Genomic DNA, 25,531 nt, shown 5'->3' with positions numbered 1-25,531 from the left:
TTTTGGTAAAGGAAAAGCAAAAGGCAATGGTGTACCGCAAGCAACACGTCACTTTTGCTCATTAAGATTCATGACGTTAGCAATTGTGGCTAGTGGGGTCAACTTCCCCTTTGTCTCAAATAGTAAATGAATGGAAATAGTGTACGAACGAGATGCTTACGGAGCTAAACCTGCCAATTCTGTCCAAAAATGATGTCCCTGGGGCCAAATTCACTGGTAAAGATGTGGAAGAGCATACAAATGTTCAGTTAAAGAGATGGCTTGAGTGTCGAGAGTTGAAAAAGACGAGCCGACCTGATCCAGAGTTAGCTTTTTTTATCCACACCTTTTTCTTGTGTGCATTGCCTCAGCCACTGACATTCTCCTGTTTCAACAATCTATCCTTTACCACCATATGCCTTGTCTTTCTTACATATTATATCCTCTGGTTGTCTTACGTCTCTGACCGTTTTTGGGGTATTTTACATTGCTATTTTTATGTAGTGATCGCAAATGCTACTCAGTGACAGCCAATGAACACTTTAAATTTTTTCATTAATAACAATAATTAATTTACACTTCCCCCTTGCTAAAGTTGTTTTTTACAACAGAAAAGGTAAGATTGGCAGTCAGATACCATTTAAATTTTTTTCAGGTCATTCATCATCAGACAGAAGCAGCACGGCGAAACGCCAGACTAAAAAGTAAGTAAAAATGTCAAATTGACTTACCTATTTGTCCTCTGAAGGACAATTGCCCCCAACAAAATGTTTACTGCATATGAAATGTGAATGGCTTCACCTTGCTTGCGTTAAACTGGTCTTTTGGACGTCCGCACATCCGGAAACATATTAAGAAAAAATCCTTCATATGTCGTAATGTCTAGAGTCGTTTCTACAAGTTCCATAGCAGAAGTGCTTCATCGCCATGTTCTTTTTTGAAAGATTACCGGAGAAAACAAGCAGAAATAACATGGTTTGTTTGCGAGCGTGTGTCTATAACGTCCCACTTCCGCGTTACGATGGCGACGTCACGATCTAAAAATAGGATTCGTGCGCTACGCTATTGTGAAAGAGAAAGGCAAAGACAATGAAAAGCGAAATAGAAAAAGGCAAAGGCAAAGAAAAAAATTGCCATTGTTTTTTTCTGTTTGTTTTTGAATGACAAAAAGTAAAAGGCAATGACAAAATTGCCATTGTTTTTTGTTTGTTTGTGTTTTCAATGAAAAAAAGTCAAAGTCAGTGAAAATAATTGTCCTTGTTTTTTCCGTTTAGGATTTTCAATGACAAAATATACTTTTATTCATTTATTTATTTATTTATTTATTTATTTATTTATGTATTTATTTATTTATCTATTTATTCATTCATTCATTTTTAAATTGATTTATTCATTTACTTTTTTATTTTGGCGCTTTTGTGATTCCATAATTTTATAGCTATAGTAAAGTATAATAAAAACAGTTCATATAGAGGACACTGTGCTAAGAAAAAAATGTAATGTAATGTATACTGTATATTCACAATGTTTCTCATTACTTGAGTATTCATTTCACCAAATATTTTTTGTTTGTTTGTATTTGAGTCTATTCTTGGACAACTACTTTTACTTGAGAAACATGATTTTGAAGTTCGTAATTTCCCAAATATATCGCGCACTTTTTTCCCCCAAAAATCAACTTGTAAAATCATGGTGCGCATTATAAACGGGTACATGAATGGAGACAGAAATATATATATATTACATACTGTACCACTGTAGTTCAATTGGGTGTCAAATGAGAGCCGCAAAATATTGTTCCGTGGGCTGAGATTCAGCCCCAGACCACGGGTTTGAGAGCACTTTTCTATGGGACTGTAATAAAAACATTTAAGGTAAAAGAAAAATCATAATTTGGGCATGAAAGGTTTAAACAGCATTTTAGTAATTATTTGACTTGTGTAGTAACCAGTGTTGGGCACGTTACTTTAAAAAAGTAATTAGTTATAGTTACTCACTACTTCTTCCAAAAAGTAACTGAGTTAGTAACTGAATTACTCTATAGTAAAAATAACTAGTTACCAGGGAAAGTAATTATTTCCGTTACTTTTAAAAGAAGTTATTGTATGTCAAAGAATTTGAAATTTTCTGAGCATTATTCGAGTCAGTTGAATAGAGAAGAACAGACTGGTAGTTGTGTTATAGAACCTTGTAATATTTATTGCACCTCACCAGCAACAGATTGATCCTACACTTGAAGTGCAACAAAAATAAACAGTTAACAATATAATAAAATAACAATCAGCAGAAAACAATATAAAGTGAGTTTAATCAATTAAATCTAACTCTCACAACCTGAGACAACTGGTCAAGTAGATATAGCCTACTGTACTTCAAGTATTTTGACTTGAAATAGTGTTTATATCACCACCTCTTAAAGGACAAAATTTCCTCTGAATGCTCTGCCATCATATCCCTCTGCATCTGTTTTGCGTGTGTGTGTTTGCAGCACGCACTGTTCCGGTTTGTGTGTGAAAACACCGGCTCTGATTGGCTTACATGACTCTAACCCTCAGCCAATCACAATCACTTCCATCGCATCTATCCAGGTGGTGCATTCAGGTAGCCTCGTCCCCTACTCCTCCCGTCACACTCAAAGCGTCTGCCGTCCTCAAGATGGAAGCAGCATTCTTGCTGGATGACAGTGGGGGATAGGAACGAGGCTAGCATTCAGGTGTAGCAAAAACAGAAATGTTAGCAAGCTTTGGAAAGCACTGTCTAATTGAATGAGCAGGGACAAACAGCCTAAGCTGTACGTGCTGTAATATTCTGATACAGAATCATCCGAGGCACCCTAAAGTGCACACGGCGCCAATATTATTTTGCTCACATGATGCGGGAGTGAGTTGAGACACGGCCTGCCGAGAGCCGTACATTTGTGTTAATGTTGAAGTTATATGTGCTATTAAAGAAACAGAGTGCCAGCACGTTCTGTGTGGTATATCTTTGCTGAGAAAAAGCACAAAACAAAACACGTGCACTATTCTCGAACCTGAACGCACCCCAAGTCTTGGATGACAAATAAACAGAGCAGAGTAGACTAGCTACCGGCTGGTAGTTTCTTCAATTTATTCAGAGTAAGTAACACACCGCTTTTGTATGGAGCTGCCAAAATTCAAAATAAAAATAAAAATAAATCAATCAATAAAAAGCAAAATAAAAACGAAAATAAATACAAAATAAGAATTAAGATACAAAAACGAAAAATAAATCCAAAAATAAATATGGAAATAAAGAGCTAATTAAATAAAAGTAAAAATAAAAATGAATATATATACAAAAATAAGAAATTACGTTAAAAATGTAAGAATAAATACAAAAATAAATGTGGAAATAAATACAAAAATAAATATATTGATTGAAATAAATGTCAATCAATAAATAAAAGCGCTTTGCCTTATATTTACTTATTTCATTGTCAGCGCCAACTTGCAAGTGGAAATGTAATTCAAATGAGGGGGCGTTCCTAAGGGTGCCATGGGTTGAACTATTCGCTTATTGGTTGATCGACATTCGATTTCTGAAATCTACTAGCCATGCCTGCCACAGATGACAGAACGTGGGTCTGAAAGTCAGGGAAACAGCCGACCTAGTTTAGTAGTCCTACTTGGTGAGAAGTGAGAGAATATGCATTATCCACCGTCGAATGTCAAAGCATGGTATAAGGTGAGTTTGTATGACAGTGGCATATTTTAAAATGAAAACTTGGTTATTCGTATGGCATGCTGCACTCTCTATATATATCTGACTGCTACTGGTATCAAAGCTACTTGTAACCGCTCCAGTGTAGCTTAGCAGAAGTTACAACTAAGTTCTCATGAAAGCAAACGATATTCCTGCTCACCATAACATTGTTTTTAGAGTCTCTGACTTGAATAATTCCACTGACATCGCAACGTTGGATGCTCGGTGATTACAGGGATCCCAGGATCTCATCCAAATTCTGGGTTCAGAATGATGCAAGGACGTCTCAGGTTCCGACGTACAAAGGTTCAGAGTAAGTGAATGTCATTAATAATTTGACTTGGACTATAGTTTCATTCATTCAAATGAAGTGTCAAGAGGAAATATTTGTGTTAAAAAAAAAAAAAACAAGCCGAATCATGACTTTGCCATCAGGGTTAAACCATTTTGTTATTTCAAGTCCTGTTTAAACACTAGAAATTACTTCTTCAGCTTTTATGCAATGCAACTTTTTAAATTGCAACTTGTTTTCCTGTTTTTTCATGGAGGACTTCGTGTGCAAGAATCCATGCCACGTCTGGATCCACCGGGAATTGTCCGCACACTACAACTACAAACTGTTCGGCGTAGATGATATTCTGTGCCAGCCCCCAACAGTCAAAGGCATAGCTATGACAACCATAAAGTCATAAATTAAAGCTCTATATTGGGGGACTCGGAAGGAAGTACAAAAATAAATTAAGACCATATTTTTTTCACCCATTTTGGAACGATAAACCCATATACAGTATAATATAGACCATTTTAAATTAAGTTTAAATATTTCATGCTTTTATTATTTATTACGCGCTAGGAATATAATTCATTTAGATTTGGAGTGCTTTCGCTGCCAGCCTCTCCCAGTCAAAAATTGATTGGATGTCAAGCGCTGTCAATGGCAGCCAATGAGTTAAATGTTGATGTTTATGGCTTGCAAAAATAAGAAACCCTAAAATTTTATGTCTCAGAATTACGAAAAAAAAAAAAATTTCTGGGCCCTGCAACACATTGTCTGTTATTGCAGAAATGTTGGTATAGTTTTAGTTGCCACTTCTGGGAGATGATTGGATGAAATTTTACCCATCAAAATCAAATTATGAGGTGTGGCACGCCCTCTTTGCTTGTTGGCTCTTTGAAAATGGCTTAACAAGTTCAACTTCAAAAGGGATAATGTAAAGTGCACATTTCTAATCAAAAACATAACATTAAAAACAAAACAAAACAATAAAAGCATGAAATATCCCTGACCAAAAAAGTTAAATAAAATTATATAAATGCGAACACTTTCACAGTCTAGGGCTAGGCACATACAGATGAGGCTAATCAATAACTAAATTTGCCATATACGATGTGTGCATGTTTAGTTATATTTTAGGACTAGTTGGTTCAACTTTAAAGTACATATTTGCAGTTTTATGTGATGGTCCACATGGTCATCCCCCCATGTCGATGTCAGTCCCAGAAGTGCAGCTGCGACAGGCCTCGACTTCTGAAGAAATTCAGCAGATGTCAGAATTTTCTAATGTATTGAATGTCTACAACGAGACTATCCATCCTGCGTCAAATATTTGGACTTGTTTTAAATGACAGCATAGAATGTTGGTTGTCGTTGATGTGACATTACCTCAATAATGTGAAGAAATAATAAAGGCAATGATTGTTTTTCTGCAAAGTAATATTTTATTGATGACCAGTGTAATACAATACAAATGATAAACAGGCAATTGATGTACAAAAAAGGACTTCCAGCACAACTAACTCGTTCATCAAAAAAATTGTCCACTGGACACCAACATGAGCCACTAAAGGTCAGTAACTTTTTCCCCTAATACTGGCCAACTGCTCACCATCAGCATTCCCTGAAATGTAAATTTATTGCGTCTTCGGGGAGCTTTAGGGTAAAAAAAAAAAAAAAAGCACGTAGATAAGTGAGGACGAGAGATGTCTTATTGTTGAGGAACGACACCCCAACCTTCCTCAGAAGTATCTAGAAGAAAATAGATGACAACGGCAAAATGGTATAATAGATTAGCTACGAAAGCATTAAACGAGACACCAGCCGGTGCAAGCAGTCTTCCGGAGCACCACACGAACTTGAATGTGTGAATTTTGCTTCACTAAATTGCGCTAACACTAAACTATTCCTTGTGAGTTTAATGTTGTTAGCAGCTTTATCCGTGTCCCGCCTTGCCTCCCCTTCCTGAGACCCAATGCAAGGTATTAGCTTATGGAAGATTATATAGATTCAACATACCTCAACTGGACTTAGGTAAAAAGTTTTTCAAAAAACACACACCAAATTACCAATTTAATACGTACCTTGTCCTCATCCAACCGATTGCCAGCATCCCGTAGCCGCTTGGATTCCGACCTTCTCGTCTCGTCCCATTATTTTACGAAGCAAGCAAGCAGCAGGAAGGCAGACATTACTTCGTCGATCGAGAGGATCACTGAACTGGCATGTCGATCGACCAATGGGTGAATAGTTCAACACATGTAGTACCGCCCCCTCATTTGAATAACATTTCCACTTGAACGTTGGCACTGACAATGAAGTAAGTAAATATATGGCAAAGCGTTTTTATTTATTGATTGACATTTGTTTCAATCAATATATTTATTTTTGTATTTATTTCCACATTTATTTTTTATTTATTCTTACATTTTTAATGTAATTTCTTATTTTTGTATATATATTCATTTTTATTTCTACTTTTATTTAATTAGCTACTTATTTCCAAATTTATTTTTGTATTTATATTTAATTTTTGTATCATATTTCTTATTTTTGTATTTATTTTCGTTTTTATTTTGCTTTTTATTGATTGATTTATTTTTATTTTGAATTTTGGCAGCTTTGGTCCTCCATACTTTTGACCGTCAGTGACGGTAACGGCGTTGTAACGGCGGAAAAAATAATTACTTAGATTACCCCGTTACTGAAAAAAATAACGCTGTAATGTAACAGCGTTATTTTATTTACCAACACTGGTAGTAACGCATTATTAACCTCTGCAGTCTTAATTAATTCATTAATTAATATAGTGCTAGCCGGATGGGATATGAGGTACTAAACTCCTCAGTGATGAACACTCCTGAATTGAAGAAGATGAATAGGCCTTTGAAGCACATCCCATCCAACTCAAGTCGTTGCCTCTTTGTGATTAGCTCAAGGCGACCACACTCATTAAATGCGTACTTCCTTTTGAGTTGTTTGGCCTCAATTAGCAGTGTTTTATTAATCAGATACACGAGACGGAGTTTTTGGTGTAAAACTCTTCCCTCACTGCTACTGTACACGAGCTCTTGTCACAATATTTGGACGTTCACCAGTGAGGCGAGAGCTGCTGTGTGCGAGTTGTAAATGAGCTTGTCACCGTTTCATAAACACAAGTGAAAGTTTCTGTGAAGTTTGGGTATTTACGTGTGTTGCATGTCACACCCAATGACACAGGCGACAACTTCTTTGTTCCTTCGGGGTGAGCAGATGCGTGGCCTGCAAGTGATATGCCGGGATGAAAACTCTTTTCTCCATGCATGACTGCTTGATGCCACACGTTCAGTTAGGGATGACGCATTGGAAGGCTGCGTGATGTGGTGTGCAAGCTTAGTTCAAACCTCCCAAGGGTTTGCATGTACTTTTGCAAAATGGTCGATGCATGTGCATTAACTATGCATTAATGTTAAATGAACAATGGAATGTGCAGAGGTGGGTAGAGTAGCCTAAAATTTTACTCAAGTAATAGTAGCATTACCGTAATTTCCCGAATATAAGGCGCACTCGTGTATAATGCGCACCCCAAATTTACTTGTAAAATCTAAGGGAAATTATGGTACCCGTTCATAACGCGCACCCTAATTTTAGCACCAATAAATAGAAGAATACATTTCATTTTACTGACTGGTGAAACACAGCACAAACATAGCACATTGGTAGTTCAATACATTACCAGAAACTGACAATATTTACGGTAACAATATGATTTGACAACTTCTCCAACTTACCAGAATCTAGGAGAAAACAAAACAGATGTGTCTTTTCTTTTAAAAGCTGCTGTATAACTTGCTCGTTTCATCATGATGAATAAATGTTTCTTCCATGGATTGATACGGTAAAATGAAAATGAGAACGTAAGTCAGAAATCCGTGAGAGCTCATCGCTGTCAACACGACAGTAACAGTAGGAACTATTGTTATTTGGGTTTGAGTTTCCCGAGGGACAGATATAGTTGACGGACACAGTAGTGACGGGATCTGTCGTTCACTTGAGTAAACGAATCCATTCCGGTTCGTTCAGTAAAACGATTCGTTCAAACGAATCGTTCAACGAATCGTTCGCCCCCCTCATCTCCCTCCCCACCCAAATGAATCGTTCGGTTAGTGAACGGGAAGTGACGTTGCCGAACGAATCACCAAAGACCGCTTCGCAGTATAACTGAACGGGAAGTGACATTGCTTGGTCCCTCCCTCTCTTGCACATTGACCACTCGTCGTAGTTTCAGAAATGAGTGACAGGCGATATCATTCTGCTCTCAGAGACAGCCTCGTCTCCCTCCCTCCCGCAGCTGCAAAAGCGAGGGAGAACTTCCGCGTCGTCTGTCCTAGTTCTATGGGCTCAAAGTCATGGCTCGTGCTTGCATTTCGAATTAGGACACGGTTAAACATTTTCCTTTTGAGGTGGAAGTCGGGGTTTGGGGTCGGGGGCGCACGGACTTTCTTTAGCATGATCTTGCTCACATATACAATGCTGCTGCTAACAGCCAACGCGGCATGCCTGCTGTCACGAAAATACAAATAAATCGAAAGTTTAATTTCTAATTATGGAACGGCCAACACATCATATTAACCTCTCGCTCTGTTGTATTTTTGTTTTTTATTATTAAGATGATCGTTTTGAATTTTTGCACTGGTATTAATAAATAAAATAATCCGGTCAGCTCCCCTGTCGTCCCCGCATCTCAGATCGTCAAATGCTGACGAGAAATAATTGTTTGCTTTATGATTTCGCCTTTCTACTCTCATTAGTCTGTTAAGAAAAATGTAGACATATTGCAAAATCTCCCGTGTCCGCGCGCTTTGTTTTTGGGGCGCTTGAGTAGCACATGATGGACGGATTGACATAATTTGTCAAACCAACCGACACCCTCTGACACGAAAAAAAAAAAAAAAAAACACTCGGAAAAAATTGACATGTATATACAGTTTCATTGCAAATCAGTATTATGGTGATCATACTAAATATTATTTTTTTTCTGTGCACATATGAGGTACATATCGCTGCCATGAAGCCTCCATATAGTGACAGTTCTCTGCCCGCTTCACTGCCGTCACGCGACCGCAGCTCAGGTTTTGCTTGCCTCGCAGCTACGCGTGTTTTAAATTACTGTAAATTTGATAGTATATCGTCATAGGCACAGTCCCGAGTCTGTTGAGAAAAGTAGAACACTAAACCATGCTCGCTAGATTTGTGTGGTGTTTTTGTCTTTTTGAGCAGCATTTGATAGGCTCCACGTTAACAAATATGTGACAAAGTCGTTTCCTTTCATTTTATGACTCGTTCACCGCATAGTCATTACTGGAAAGTCAAGTTAGCAGCAAGCTAGGTCAGGAACCGGAGGACCGAATCACTGAACGGGAAGTGACAAAACTCAGTCTTTCCCCCCTGCCTGCACGCTGGCTGCTTATTGGCCACACGTGGAAATGAGTGACATACGCCATGATTCTGTTTCCGCTCCCTCCCCTGCCCGCGATGAGGCTGGCGTCTGATTGGTCGTGTGCGATGTCAGAAGACGCTGCCGCTTGCTCAACGCCCTCCCACGCAGCGAACAAGCGCCACCAACTTCATAGAACGAATCAGTGCAGATGGTGATTAGTTCGGTCTCGTTCACCCAAACAATTCGTTCAAAAAGAACGAATCGTTCGTGACTGATACAACACTAGGACACAGAAAGTCTGTGTGCCTACGTTTGTTATGATCCGAGTTGCGGCGCTGCAATAAACTTTGACTCAAATGAGTTCAAGAAACTGAATTATGTGCTATATGAAGAGTGAAAAAAGCAGAATTTAATACAGACGAAATCATTCGGCCCATCAGAGTGAAGTATTACCGAAACAAAATGGTGAAGTCACGTACCGTAATGGTCGGCAACAGGTCACCGCATACGTTTCTTCAACACAACGTGGCCGTGTCAAAAAAAAAAAAATCGGTTTATATACAGTATATACAGTGCCTTGCAAAAGTATTGTTCACAATTGTTCTCTTTTACTAAAATATGTTGTTAGAAACACATTAAATGTTAAATCAATGGCAATATTTTATAATATTTAGTCCATATATTGACCGTTAGTTGGCGCCATGGTTTGCGAGTTCGCAGTGATGACGTAACTGGTATCTTTCCAAATGTGTAGCGTGTTAAACAATTGCTTATTGCTGCCTAAACTCGCGAAGTAAAATGCCACGATGTGCTGCTTTTGGATCCAATTTCCAGTCAAATGGAAACAAGGGGAGTGAAGTAAGTGGTCAAGGTGGAATTATTATTTTTAGTGAATAAATGTGCATAAGTGGAAGCTTCTCCCCCTTTTTTGGTCCCTGTATGCACGTACCCTACCCACCACGCGTTACAACTGGCGCCCGAACATTTTTCCTGGATGGTCAGTCAAGTAAGGGATCCGTCTATTTTCTGGATCCGACGGACCCACTACGTCTGCAATATTGGTTTCGGATATGTCCATTTTTTTGATTCGTCGGTCCCACAGCGGCTTTTCGGATCAGTCTATTTTGTGGACGGCTGCGACATTGCCATGGGATCGGTCTAATTCCTGAATCTTCGAGTTAGTAAAAAACGCGGATTTAGATTACTATTGCTATCTTTTATGTTGACTCTTCTTCGTGGGAGTTTTCCCCAAATCATACTAAATAATTAAAGCACTATGGCACGCTACAGTGATGACAGTGACTCTGACGTGGACCTCACAACAATGTTGGAGTTCGTCAGGAAACGCGTGTTTGCTTACTGCTGAGCTCCCAAGTGAAGAGTGGTCAAGGTGGAAATATTATTATTTTTGGAATAAATGTGCATAGTGGAAGCTTCTCCCCTTTTTGGTAGTTTTATACACGTATCCTAGCTACCACGCGTTACAATGTACAAGACATGGATTACTCAAGGTGTGCTCTTTGGCCTGTACTGTATGTAAAGCACACAACAGCTCCGGATGCTGACAATCTACATAATTATATTAGGATAAGTTTGAAAACGCAGTATGCTTACCTTGAATATCTGCTAATAAAACCGGAGTTCCAAACAGCATACACTCTCGCTCCCAACCAGAGTTCCAAACAGCATCCACTCTCGCATCACCAGTTTTTTCCAACTTTTGTCTTATCAGGTATTTGCTGCGCGCATTTTACCCTGAAGCTCGTCTTGTGAACGACCGACAGTGCTGTCCTGCTCTTCACTTTTCAGATCTGGTTCAAATAGGAAGGGTAGAACTGACGACATGTTGGGAAAGCTAACGAGTGACATGCTGGAATTTCGGCAACGGGACCAGTGACGTTACACACTTTGACTTAACAAGAATGGCAACCTATCATTTAAAATAATTTTACAAACTTTATTAAAACAAAAACATTAAGAGGGGTTTTAATATCAAATTATTATAACTCATACTAACATTGATCTTTTAAGAATTACTTGTCTTAAAAATAGAAGATCCCTTTAATAAGTACTGCTGGTACCATGACAAATGGCAATTACACATACAGTAGCAAAACAAATGAATTATATATAAAAATTGGAATAATATTAAAATAATAATAATTTCTGTAATAATGTAACGAATGGTGTTCTAATGTGGCGGATGTTTTTTGCTGTACCTGAATGCACCGCGTGGCTGTCGTGATGGTGAGATACAGAGTGCGGTTCTATTTTACTTTCTCTTTTAATGTTTTGTTGCTGGCGTCAACTGCAGCGGACAGTAAGCGTGTTGTGTTGCACAAGTTGATGGAATAAATGATTAGAAACCTGACGAAGCTGGCGATTTCTTTGGCGATGTTATCAAAATAATAATTGTCAGCTTAACTTATAAAGACTGGCGAACGGAGGTCGGAGGAGGACTGTCGAGATCGTAGACATTCTATGGCCGTATTGTCGAGCCACTTCCCGCATGCGCACACCATGCTCATTTTCGTATCGTTTCTATCTATCCTTCCTTTTTCAACACCTGCACTAACCTTGGAACCTGTGTTTTCTCTCACAAGAAAATCCGGGGTGCGTCCATCTTCTGGCAAAACAAAGAAACTGCGGCGCTGTCATAAATCGTTGAATGTAGAAAGAAATGGCGAAAAGATCATGCGTCGAAATCATTGTATGTCGATGTACCACTGTACTAGTATTGCCCTCACATATTTTGCAATGAGCAAAAAAATAAAGATGTCTGAATAATTTTAAATGAAAAAATGCATTTATTAAAGGATTCATTTTTGAAAAAACAAAAAGCAAAACTATTAAATAGTAATAAATTGAAATAAACAAAACAATAACAAAAAAAAAACGCAAATTATAAAATGCAAAAAAAAAAAAAAAGCAATGAAAAATAGATTCTAAATAGTTCAAAATAAAAAATATAAATAAACAATTCTAAATGAAACAAAATTAAAACAAAAAACTAAAACAAATTGTAATGAATTGAAAATATGAATATGGGTTTATAGTCAAATAAGTGTGGTGCATGTGTGTTTTACGCTTTCAATTATTATTGTAATTTCTAAATGAATCTCTTGACCTTTAGCTGACATTGACAGCAAAAGACGCCCAATCCATTTTAACTGGGATGGGTTTGAGGTGATCTTGTCAGTCACCGCAAGCGTTGCTATTGCCAATGAGCTTCCCACTGATACACCCACTCCATCGACGGCCAATCAGAGCAAAGAGTATACACATTAGCTCTGATCAGCTGCTTACTAATGGTAAACTAGATTTTCCAGAGAAGAGGACAAAATAAAATGGGTTATAAAATGACAGTCTGGGAACTTTCAAAGCAGAATGTCACGATAACCTAGGAAAATGGTATAAGAGAATAAGAAAAACTGTGTCAACACCATATGGGGAAGTTCAGAATTTTTGACAGTGCGCTTAATCTTCGAGTTAGCGGGGGTTTAATTAGTCGGTGGAGTTGATTTCAACAAATTCTATGCAGTTTGTCAGTTATTTGTTATTTTCAGGGCACTGGAGTGGCTAAGCTAGCGTGAGTCAATGGTCCCATTTTAGCATGCCAATAAAAAACAACATACAGTGGGGCAAATAAGTATGTAGTCAACCACTAATTGTGCAAGTTCTCCCACTTGAAAATATTAGAGAGGCTTGTAATTGTCAACAGGGGTAAACCTCAACCATGACAGACAGAATGTAGAAAAAAAAAAACAGAAAATCACATTGTTTGATTTTTAAAGAATTTATTTGCAAATCATGGTGGAAAATACGTATTTGGTCAATACCAAAAGTTCATCTCAATACTTTGTTATGTACCCTTTGTTGGCAATAACGGAAGCCAAACGTTTTCTGTAACTCTTCACAAACTGTGCATGTGCACAAATGTGCATGTAGAGGCTGTTTGCACAGCCTCTACATGCACATTTAACCATGTTGCCGTTCTTTAGTCAAGATTCAGTAGACTGATGCTGCGTTCGAAGAAGGTGGGAAGTTGGAGTTTTCCTACCTCTGACCAGGAAAAATATCATTGGAAGGCCACTCGAACTGGAGAGCCCTTGTCACGAAGTAAAGAAAAAAAAAAGTACCCCGACTTCACGAGTTGCTTCAATCAGACGTCACAGGACAAAATGCCCATGTAAAAGCAGACCGTCAATAGTAAAACTAAAGAAGTTTACAGTGTGCGCTATTTACTAAAGTTGCACCGATACCGATACCAGTATCGACAGGGGGTGCCGATCCGGCCCGAATTGGTGGTATCGGTATCGATGAGTACCAATATTTAGGGCGCTGATACCATCAACTGGCGTCACTTGAGCGCAAATGAACTGACCTCCCCACGTGAGCTAACTTCCCAAATCCCGATGCATGACGTCTGTATGATTTTGACTCGAAATTACCACACGGAAATATTTACGTCTTCAATATTCAGGATGTTCACTACAACGCATATCCGCGATGTTGCGCGGCTTTTCTAACATGACATTCACAAACGATTAGCATGCGTAAGCTAACGCACGCTGTTGGAGCGCCGATGGGATCAGAAAGGTTAAGACCGTGAGAGACTAAGCAAACTCATGGTTTCATGATGAACAATGAGTGGCAAATTAAGAGCGCCTACTTCAAACTCGTCTTGTTTATGAAAGTCGATTCTCATATGCCGGTGTTGTGCAGTAATGAGCAGAAGTGACTTCTGTGGCCAGAAAACACTCAAGCGGCGCAGCGCGAACACGAGATATCATCAGATAGCAACCTAGATGTCCTATGTTAGATCCCATACTAACTCTCACGCGCACACACTAGATATCATCAAATAGCAACCTAGATGTGCTACATTAGATCCCATGCCATTAGCTGCGTGAGCCCAGAGCGACGCCATATTGTCCATTGATGAATTAGAAACCGCCATGACTGAATGGAAATTAAGCAGGCCAAATCAATCCATACCAGTGACGATAGATAATGCTGCACTCAGACCACAAATAGGGTGTTTTGCTTATATGGTAAATATAGCTGCTAAGAGAGCTGCAGCAATCAACAGTGTGCCCCACTTTACAAACAGTTAAGATTGTTCTCAGCACTTATATACAAAATTTCTTCACATCAGTAAGAAGTGGGCACATAAATATTATGCACTAAAATGCTTGTTTATATGATGGCACTGTTATTTTTGGATTGTTAGCAAAAAAAAAAAAAAAAATAATAATAATAAGAGTTGTATTTTCTGTTTCAGAGCATTAAATGTATTGAATTGTATCGAAAATCGTACCGAACCGTGACTTAACTGTATCGTTGCATCCCTTATACATATACATATATATATATAAATAAATAAATAAATATATATATATATATATGTATATACACACACACACACACACACACACACACACACACACACACATATATATATATATATATATATATATATATAATTTATTTATTTATTTTGCAAACAGTGGTATCGGAATGGTATCGGTATCGGCCGATACTGCACAGCCAGGTATCTGTATCGGTATCGGGCCCAAAAAATGGTATCGGTGCAACACTACTATTTACCTTTGCCGTCAAATTTTCCTTCACTATTTATTTGATCGCTTACGAGAAGGCAGGTTTGCTGGAGGTCAAAATGTCTTTTGATGGACAAAAGAAAAAACGATCAGCCATATTGCTGTTTACATTAGCTTGGAACGCTTTGAGGTCGCAACTGATACCATCCTAGTAGGATAAATCCGTCTTTCCACCTTCCTTGAATGCAGCATGAGCATGAGTGGCCGAAACACTCGTCTGTATAGTGGTCGCATTACGCATCTAAAAAACAGTCCTGCAGAATAAAATGAATTACCGTAATTTTCGGACTATAAGCCGCTACTTTTTTCCTTCATTTTGATACCCGAGGCTTATAGCCTAGTGCGGCTTATTTGTTGATTTTTTTTTAGGTAACACTTTATTTGACAGCGGTGTCATAAGACCGTCATAAGATCATCAAAATTATGACATGACACTATCATGGACATTACTGAATGCTTATGTCATTAAGTATCATTTGGCAATTTATGTCACTAACTCAATTTTTATCCATCTTGGATCTTTTGCATTTATTCAAAAGTGAGATCATTTGCCGGATAACACTTAATGACATCTGTTATAAACATTCATGAATGCTCAGGACAGAGACATGCCATAATTATGATTGTGTAATGACAGTCTTGGCACCACTGTCAAATAAAGTGTTAAAAAATACCATAACGAGCAATTGATGAAACCATTGGAACAGGAACTGAAGAAATATTTAGCACAGAACATGATTTTTGATTGTTATTTACATCTGTAGCGCTGCAATGTATGCGAAGAGGCATGTTGGATGTCAACAGCAGGTGGCAGCAGAGGTTGACTGTCTCCCCCAAGGGAGCAGTGATGGCCAAATGAAGCTTCTTGAAGCAATAAAGCTTTGCACTAATTGGTTCAAAGTTAAATGATGGTTCATTTGATCTAATGACAGTCGGTCATATGATGCCGCTGTCAAATAAGGTTGTACCGGTTAATATCTTTTGGTGTAAATATCCCATGATACAGTGAGGACAACTGCGGCTTATAGTCCAGTGCGGCTTATCTACGAACAAATGCCGTTTTCGTGCCAAATTTGGTGGGCTGCGGCTTATAGTCAGGTGCGCTTTATAGTGTGAAAATTAGGGTACTGCAGTTTGGTGTGACATTGTTTTAGAGGCATGGATATTTGGAACAATGAATTTTGAATGTATTTGACTACGTTAGATCTGCTAATATCGTATTTTATTGACACGCTAAGATAGGACCACTGACTTGCGCAAGCTTAGCCTCTCCGGAGCCCTGAAACTAACAAATAACTGACAAACTACACGGAATTTGTCATTGTAAACCCTCGCTAACTCGAAGATTAAGCCAAATGTCAAAACTTCTGAACTTCTGCTTTAAAGTTGAGGGCCTTTTACGGATTTTTTTTTAATTGATCTGATTTAACGTGTGCACTGTGCATACTTGTGCAACAATATCATAGCAGCTATTTATTTATGTTCTTGTTTACCCAATTGAGCTGTACTGATGAAAAAACTGTTCTGAAACCCTCCGTCATTTTTATACCTTAAAAATCTGACATTAGTTTCTCGTGGAAAAAGGTTTTTACAACGTTGGGGAACTATTATTAGAATCAAATGTCATGGTGTTATTCTCCTGGTGAACGTCAAACATCTCCTCTTGTGTGCAGCTGCAGCTTTCGTCGTGGTGTCAAAGTATTTGTCTCAAAATAGACTTCTTGTTGTGTTGCCACATAAGATCAGAGCAGCATCTCCACTGTATGCAAACCTGTTATCGTGTGTCGCTGTGATTCTTGCGTCAACAACTTTGTGTTGCTTTCATAGAAAGGAAATAAAAACACAGCAGGACCATCATGAAGGAGTCAAGTAAGAGTCACAGCTCCATGTTTTATTCATGGCTGCGCTGCTATGTTTTTACTTACAGCATGCTTGTTTTCACAGAGACACCCATGACGATCAGTCCCGAGTCCATCTGTTGGGTGGGATCACAACATCCCCCGAGAAACGGGGGACCACCACACACGAAAGCCCACCCGCCCAAGCCTGCTGCAAAGTACCATGAAAAACCTCAGACCTCAGTTTTCAGAAGGACAACCATCTTCATCAATTCAATTGTTGACATTTTCCACGGGTTGTCATTATGAAATAAATGGAACTTGCTTCATTTCCAATAAATTGTGCTTACTGTTGTCGATGGTGGGCAGGGCCCAGTGGCCATGCTCACATTATCTTGCTTTTTAAAAAATGGAAATACAGTGGTACCTCGACATACGATTGCTTCGACACACGCTTTTCGACATCCGACGCAAAATTTGACTGTCCATTTGTTTCTACATCCGACGACATGCTCGAAATACGACTATATATGACAGCTCTGCAGTTTCTTTGTTTTCCCGCAAGATGGACGCACGGCGGTTTTTCTTGTGAGACAAATAAACATGGGTTCCAACAATGTTAGTGCAGGTGATGAAAAAAAGGAAAAAGTTGAGGCTCACCATTGAAATGAAGATGGAAATGAAAAAAAAAATAAAATGAGCGTGGGTGTGCATCCGTGAATTGGCTTAACAATAGGGTCGTATACGGTCTGTAGGCGGTCCTCCTCCGTTCACCAGTCGTTATAAGTTAAGGTGACAATTATTATTATTGTAACATTGTTCCTTCCTTCCTTCCTTCCTTCCTTCCTTCCTTCCTTCCTTCCTTCCTTCCTTCCTTCCTTCCTTCCTTCCTTCCTTCCTTCCTTCCTTCCTTCCTTCCTTCCTTCCTTCCTTCCTTCCTCCTTCCTTCTTCCTTCCTTTCTTTCGCTCTGCCTTTTTTTTTAAAAATTAGAACCTGCAGGTAACAACCTAAAAATTAATCGCAATAAATTAGAAATACATTTAAGAACAGATAAAAAATACTTTTAATTCCGTAATGAAATAGGAATTGGCGTTTTGAAAACAATTCGCCTGTGTTAAGAGAACGTACTGTACATGTATTTCTTTGTCATTCTATTTCATTTTAAATTCCCCAATATGCTGTGCATAAATGAGTGCTGAAATCTAAAAATTGCAAGGCAGAGAGTCTGCCTCAGATGGGTTATCAATGGATGTAAAAAACAACAGTGATGTAAAATAAATGAATCATGAACAGTAAATCCCATAAAATATGTGTATTGAGGATATTTCCGAAAGAGGGCAAAAAGGCCGGGCGTGATAAATGGAGCTGCACTGTTAAGTAGGTGCATTATATCAACTGAGATGCCCTACCTCCACACAATGGGGAAATACAAAAACAATTTACAAAGCACAAGGTGAGCACCAAGACCTGACGTGAACCTTAAAGCGTTTTCTTCGTCAGCTTGCTTTTCTTCTAAATCAAGTGTGTGTGTTTGTGTGTGTGTATTTCTCCTTCAGGCAAGAAGATACTTGACATCTGGAGAGGAATGCTGAAGGTACAGTATGATAAAAATCTTCAAGCCACCGCTTAAGCCTGTCTACAAGGTGTTTGCGTTCTTCAATGAGGGGGAGGAGGATTTATATACAGATACTGTATAAGCATATGAGGAGACCAAACCGACAGGGGGGTCACATGGTTTCCATTGCCTAAATCGAACCTTTGACATCCCCCCAGCGCTGATTGCGGACCTTAAAATGGAGCACCATTGTCGGGCATGGAAATGAGTGGTCTAGATGAAAGGCCAGGAGGAGCAGAGGAAAAGAAAGAAGGTAAGCAGGAGATGCCCGACAACAGCTGGGGAAAATAGGAGGGTCTCCCCGGGGAGCCTTATCTACTGCATCAATTATAGAGGAGGGGCTTTCAAATGTGTGTGTGTATGTGTGTGAGAGTGGTAGAGAAAACCACTGAAAAGCAAGAGACTGTCCACACAGATGCAAAGTACCACAGTATGCACCCTTTTTCATGAACACAAGCAAAATGCAGATTTAAGCTTCATTAAAGTCTCACTGTTACCTCGGAGGGGTTCGTTACTGAGTTCGATAGCTTGGACTTCACTGAGCCACAACCCACAGTCCTTTTGAAACCAAAGAAGCGCCACACGCAATTTGAATCCCTGTCTAAGGCTACGTCTACATTAGGACAGATATTTTTTTTGCATTGTAATTCAGACAAAATTTTACACCTGTCCGCACCACGTTTAAGGTTAATATACGCCATGCTCCTGCAAGGGATGCCTGCATTTGCGCTGACTTTATAACCTGGACATTACATCATTTTTGATTGGCATCGGCAACAAAATAAACCACACATTTCCAAAGATGGACAATGGACCCTCTTCCTCAGCTTTACGATCCAGTAACAATTACATTTTGTTATGTTTTCATTTTAATTTAGCTATTTCCAGTTTGCCATTTTGATAATTGCAATGTTTGTTTGCAACTTTTCATTTTATTGCGAAGAAAGAGGACATGACAATATGCCGCCATAATATTTACGTCATCAGCTTTTGTGCTGTAACCCGGGAATTTAATGCTTGCTTTCAGACAAACCGCTTCCAGGGTCCCGAACATTATACTAAGATGCGACTCTGTAAATGTCTGCGTCATCTCTGTGTCAGCCGACCCAGGAAATTGCTTTCACAAATAAGGGCTGCCCGTTTAAATCCCGAGATTTAAACAGTGTTCAGGTGTGTGTGAAAGGGGCTCTAGCGAGTGACGTTATCATCCGCGTGGGTCACCTCTGAACCGGAAGCTTATAATTTTTCGGCGTTGTTCGATGTCTTCTCCGGACATATTCAGGCGTAAAATTTACAGGCTCTTTCAGTTGTAAAAAGAGGAGGAGGAAAGCTGTGTCCGCCCCATTCGCCTCCATTGTTTACAATGGCATAATACTTAATGATGATGGTGCGCTCTGTGACATCACTTCCTTTGTATCTGATTAATATACGGATAGCCTAGGCGGCTTAGGCACCGTTCATGAAATTATGCATCTCTCTACCCGTGTAATAAAATCTCCGGACAAAAGGTACATTAGTGTAGACGACATGCCGTTTCTAATTACACGTTTAAGGCTATTATCCGTCCAAGCATAGACGTAGCCAAAACCTGGCGCTGTTGGCTATTGATGCCAGAGTCTGGAGCGCTCCCCATAACAATTTGGCAGGTAGGTCAGCCTGTTGAAGGAGATAGTACCTTTTCCTGTAGGCACCGTCTAACTGTTTGCATTACTCTAACACACTTAATATAATCAATCAGGGAATAGTATTGTTTCTCATTTACTGTTTGACTATTTGTATTACTCTAACACACCCAATATGAAATAAATAGCACTTATACCATTGTTTAAGGAAAACAAGCAGAATATAGGGCATAAGAGATAACCAACGCCTTCTCATCACGGAAGCCGAGCGCGTGCGTCATTCAACTGACTGAGCAAGATTGATGCACCAACTCCCGCAATCACTTCTTCCGGACAGTCCAGATAGAAAGGCGGGACGGCCTGTCCCGACACAAGGAAAACCAACTCCTGATATCCAACTGATAACACGACTGACAAGACTCCAAGAGCCCTTTTGACTCCGAGGTGGCAAAATCCACAATCCTTGTTGCCCTGACAACAGTAACTCCCGAATCCTCCTGTCTAATCCATAAACAGACAATAATCTTAAACAACGCCCAAACACACCCTTTTCCTGCCCACGGCCCGCCCAGCAAGAGCCTTCAAATGACTGAATGTTTAACTAATCGTGGTTATTTTTTCTCGGGAACTTTTTGTTGATGTGTGATAGGGTGACCTTGCCTCCCCGCCTGAGTATTGCTGTTTCGCCTTGCCATTATTATCGCTGTCGACCTGAATAAATTGTCAACTTGTTTTCGGTGAGCCTTCTTTAAACCTTTCAAAATGGAGTCAGTACAAAGGGTTAAGACTAAGGTGAACGCGTGGCGTTTGGCCTTCTGGCTGGATTGCCGGGGTCTCGCCAGCCTGGCTCGTTGGATCTACGCCAGCACGGGTCCGGCGGTTCGGCTGGCGCGATTCTGGTGGTCTGGCTAGAATTCCTTCCCTGTAGGGATGGGAATCGAAATCCGATTCCAATTCCAAACCGGTTCCTAGTGTTTCGAGGCCTCGACATCACAATGAAAAAGCCTTAACGATCCCTTTAACGATTCCTAAAGACGCATATTGCGTCGTGACTGTCTTGTTGTCCAGACGCATCAAACTAGCATGGCGCCAAGAACCACCCGCTCCAAAGTTTGGCTACACTTCACCAGGAAAGCGGGTGAAAATGAAAGGTTACGATGGTTTAGCACGAGCATTGCAGCCGTAAACATAACAATGACAGCACGTAGGTTCAAACGCTCAAAAGTGTGTCTTCATTTCACGAGGAAAAATTACAACAAAACGACTTGCAGTCATTGCAAGGTGGCTATAACTGCATCGGGAGGGAAGGTGGAGATAACTGCATCGGGAGGGAATAGACTGCACTGTCCTCACCGAGACGCTAAGGCTTAGTCCTGGCTATACAGCTAGCTAAACTCCGAAATGACGATACAGAAGACGTTGGTATAATTTGCTGACTTTATTCAACCATCACTTGAAGAGTGAAACTAAAAATAGAAATGAAACAAATCAATTTCGTCCCCAATAACAAACAGGTTTGCATCAACGTAAATCAGCGATGATTAGCTGCTAATACAGTAATATAAATAGACAGTTAGCATGCGTTCGCTAGCATTAGCACATCGTTCAAACCACTACACAACTGGATTTAAGTGTCCGATCGCGAGTGGAAACACACAACTACAAAAAAGATGATACATACAGGTGTTGCCTCTGTAGATATTTTACAAACATTAACAAAGAACAAAGGGTCGTAGCAGTGTTTCCCTCCCTCACTAACTCGCTCACTCGCTTGGATGCGGCATTTCTTCTTCTTCGCGTGTAAGCGCGCTCTTCTTCACGTGAGCACGTTCTTCTTCGCGTGAGGAAGCGCAGGGCTCCCCCACTTGAGCGTGAGAGCACCATAAAAACTAAAAGGCATGCATTTCAATATACTGGTAAATAATTAGCTTTAACAGGGGTCCCCAAACTACGGCCCGCGGGCCGAATACGGCCCGCCCCGACATTTGGTCCGGCCCCCTGAACAATACCAGAGAGCATTTTGATTTTTTTTTTTCTCAATAGTGTTATTTATTTTCTGGCCTTTTCTGTGAAGAACTCAGAGAGGGTTATTTGTTTATCTATTGATTAATAGTGTTATTATTATTTATTATTATTATATGATATGATTATTTTTATTTTATTTACTTTTGTTCTGTGAAGAATCCAGAAAGGGTTATTTGATTGTGGCTTTCTGAAAAACAATAATTTTTTACATTTAGGCACTCCTGCAATCGTCACACTTTTTCTGTTACAAACTGACCCCGGCCCCTCATTAGAGAAGGGAAAAGTTATGTGGCCCTCACAGAAAAAAGTTTGGGGATTCCTTAAACACATATTGCCAACGGCAGAACAATGACCTATATGCCAATATACACCAATATTTTTAATTTCTATTAGAAAAATGTTTCAGTAAAATGTTACACATTCTTGTGCATTTGCCACTTATTGCCACAGTTAATATTGAGGCTTTGGGCCTCTTTTGACCTCGTTGTGAGTTTGTAAGGTTGTGACTTCTGGTTAATCAAACTCGATGCCAATCAAAACATTTGTTCTTCTTTTTCCCCAAATTAGAATCGATAAGAGAATCGATAAAGAAACGAATCGTTAAGCAATATCGATAATGGAATCGGAATCGTAAAAATCCTATCAATTCCCATCCCTACTTCCCTGTACACACTGCATGTACTATGTCAGAGCTATCAAACACGCAATTAGATCTCATGTGGGAGACCAGTTTATTTTTGGCTAAATAGGTTAAATCACCGGATTGCCATTGACAGCGCTAGACGTCCATTGGATGTCTAGCACTGTCAACGGCACTTAAAGCATTTAAGTGAATCTAACATCTATTGTTGTCAATGGCAGGCAATGAGTTAATTTTGCGTCAATTCCTCGTAATTTTAGGACAGTTATGGGTAATTTCGGGTAAATTTTTGTGGCATTTCCAGGTTGCAACCTGCTGATTTGTTTCGCTTCCTGCTGGTTACGGGGGATTTTGGGGTCACTTCCTTGTCAACTTGTTGGGAGAGAGCCATTTTGACTGGAAGGGAGCGAACGGACGAATGTGACTGGGGGTATTAAACTGACACAATTGCAGTAGTGTATGCACTTGATCACACAAATCACAAATTTCTGGTTTTCACTGTGACGATGTCAAAATAAAAGCATGTGATCCTGTATGTACCATATGAATGAACAACGTACAAGTTGCCTGTCAGGTACTGTTGACACCCCATCTACTATGTGATGTGATAAAACGTGTCACGTCCTTTTTTTTCCTTTTTAATTTCTCGGCACCTGATTCGTTGTGCCTTTTTGGTCTCATAATATATTGTATACCATTGTGTGTTTTTATGCAAGAAATAGTCCTGTATTAACTGATGTCTAGGAGGAGGTGCGGCACTGGAGCAAATGGTCTATTGGCTTAACCACCGAGGGAAATAACGGTGTTAGAGGAGCAGGCAAGGCGAAAACAAACTGTCCGCAAAATGATTTATTTATGATTTCAATTGTGTTGCTCATTGCCTCTGTGACGGGCTGGCACCCAGTTCAGGGTGTACCCTGCCTCCTGCCTGATGTTAGTTGGGATAGGCTCCAGCACACCCGCAACCCTCGTGAGGATAAGCGGTTCAGAAGCTAAATGAATGAATTCATTGTCTGACCTGGTATGGCATTGGTGCATGCAGGCTGCTAAAATAAAAATGTTGTGGTGCTTCCACTCAAGAACATGTGGTGCCCCTACACACAGTGCCTTATGTGCGTCTAGCAAATGGCAGGTCTGTCTGGTTGGCGTCTGCTGTATATGTCACTTCCCCCATCTTGGTGTTTGTGTGCATTCCCGCTCGCCGCACCTTTGCTGATCAAGTGTCATCTTCTCACACTCTCCCCCACTTTCACAAAAAAGGTCAAAGTTCAACACTCCGTGTCAAGTGTGACGGATGCTCCCTTAACACAAGATGTGTGACCCTGTGACCCTTCCCTGTGTAACAAGGCCAGGTCAAGCCAGAAAACCAAACAGCATTCAAATAGTCATTTCTGAGTGGGTGTAAAAGGTGGTCATTATGGGAACAATTGGATTGCATTGGTCCAATAATAGCACAGATTGGAGCAATCCATCACGTTCCTCATGCATATTGAGACCCAATCAGACGGATCATCATTCATATTCATCTGTGCAATCTTTAAATTTGAACCCCCCCCCCCCAAAATAACATGTCATGTTTTCTCTAAACTGTATGCTTTCGACTGTTTTTTTTTTTTTTTTTTTTTTTTTTAGGCTTGAGCCTTTTCTTCCAATAACCTCAGTGACATTTCATTCCACAGAAAACATTAGGAGCCATCATCGACCTGCCACGAACACAGTGACCTCCTCACCTTTTACTTATGTGCACTTGTATGTATGTGACCGCTACATATGTGGGAAGGTGTAATCCAATCTGGTGTACAGTTTGAATTTCCATGTGGACGGACAGCAAATCAATGTTGTGTATGTATAATCACATACCCTTTGACCTTCTACGATGAACCTACATGAGGGGGCGACAGGGGTATACTGTAATTCAGGTTTCCCTCTGACAAACACACAAAACTGCATTGCTCATTTGTTGTATATGACTGAAACACTCTCATGCATCCTCCTGAAATATGCAGCATGGATCAGGTGTTACAGTGGTCATGCCTCAACTTGAAGATTGTGGGATTGATTCTGAGCCCTTGTGACTATGTCAATGTGCCCTTGAGTGGGATACTGTACTCTCTTTTTTTCTGAAATACTATTTATTACAGGCATTAACACAGTGTCAAATTGACATACTGTAGGTAATAACCAGTGTTTTCAGTACTGTAATCTGATTACTTTCTTTAATAACGAGTAATCTAACGCGTTAATTTTTCCAAGCCAGTAATCTGATTAAAGTTAGTTTCCCTAGTGCCCGTGCGTTACTATTTTGTTTTTGTCCTCATAATGTATGTAGAATGAAGAATACTGTAGTCATGTACGAAGAGCATTTCTCATCGGGGGAAAAAAAAAACGGGTCACGTGTTTTACGGTGTTGTTTGAGGCTGAGCGCTGTCTGCCACGGCGGCCAACAACATAGCATTCTGATGAGGCAGCGAGGCTAACAGTGAAAGGTAGGATATGTACCGTAAATAGATGCCTTTGCTCACTGGAAATACAGCCATTACTTCACATTTCTGTCCAGTAAAGATGACAAAAGTATCTCAGTTGGATGTCACGTTTTCTCATCGGGGGGGAAAAAAACCGGTGTTGTGCCGAAAAATAGCCGCCCCGCGTGAAATGTCCCCCCTGACGGGAACGCTAATTTATAACGCTTTATTGAGGTGAAAACATCAAATGTTTTCATGGACGCATTACAGTAATGGATCTACAACTGTAAAATCAGTTTTAAATAATAAAAA

General features: G+C 39.7%; 1 long non-coding RNA gene across 1 annotated transcript; it reads left to right on the top strand.

Moving 5' to 3' along the window:
* The first annotated feature begins 3,368 nt into the window (after positions 1-3,368).
* Positions 3,369-6,297, top strand: LOC130913630 (uncharacterized). Its single transcript, XR_009062792.1, has 3 exons — positions 3,369-3,684; positions 3,880-4,015; positions 4,251-6,297. It is a non-coding gene; the product is annotated as an uncharacterized LOC130913630 (long non-coding RNA).
* Positions 6,298-25,531: the final 19,234 nt, after the last annotated feature.

The sequence above is a fragment of the Corythoichthys intestinalis genome, chromosome 3 (assembly GCF_030265065.1).
Source record: "Corythoichthys intestinalis isolate RoL2023-P3 chromosome 3, ASM3026506v1, whole genome shotgun sequence".
Taxonomy (NCBI): Eukaryota; Metazoa; Chordata; class Actinopteri; order Syngnathiformes; family Syngnathidae; genus Corythoichthys; species Corythoichthys intestinalis.
Note: the sequence above shows the minus strand (reverse complement) of the source record. Positions and strands in the feature narration are given on the sequence as shown.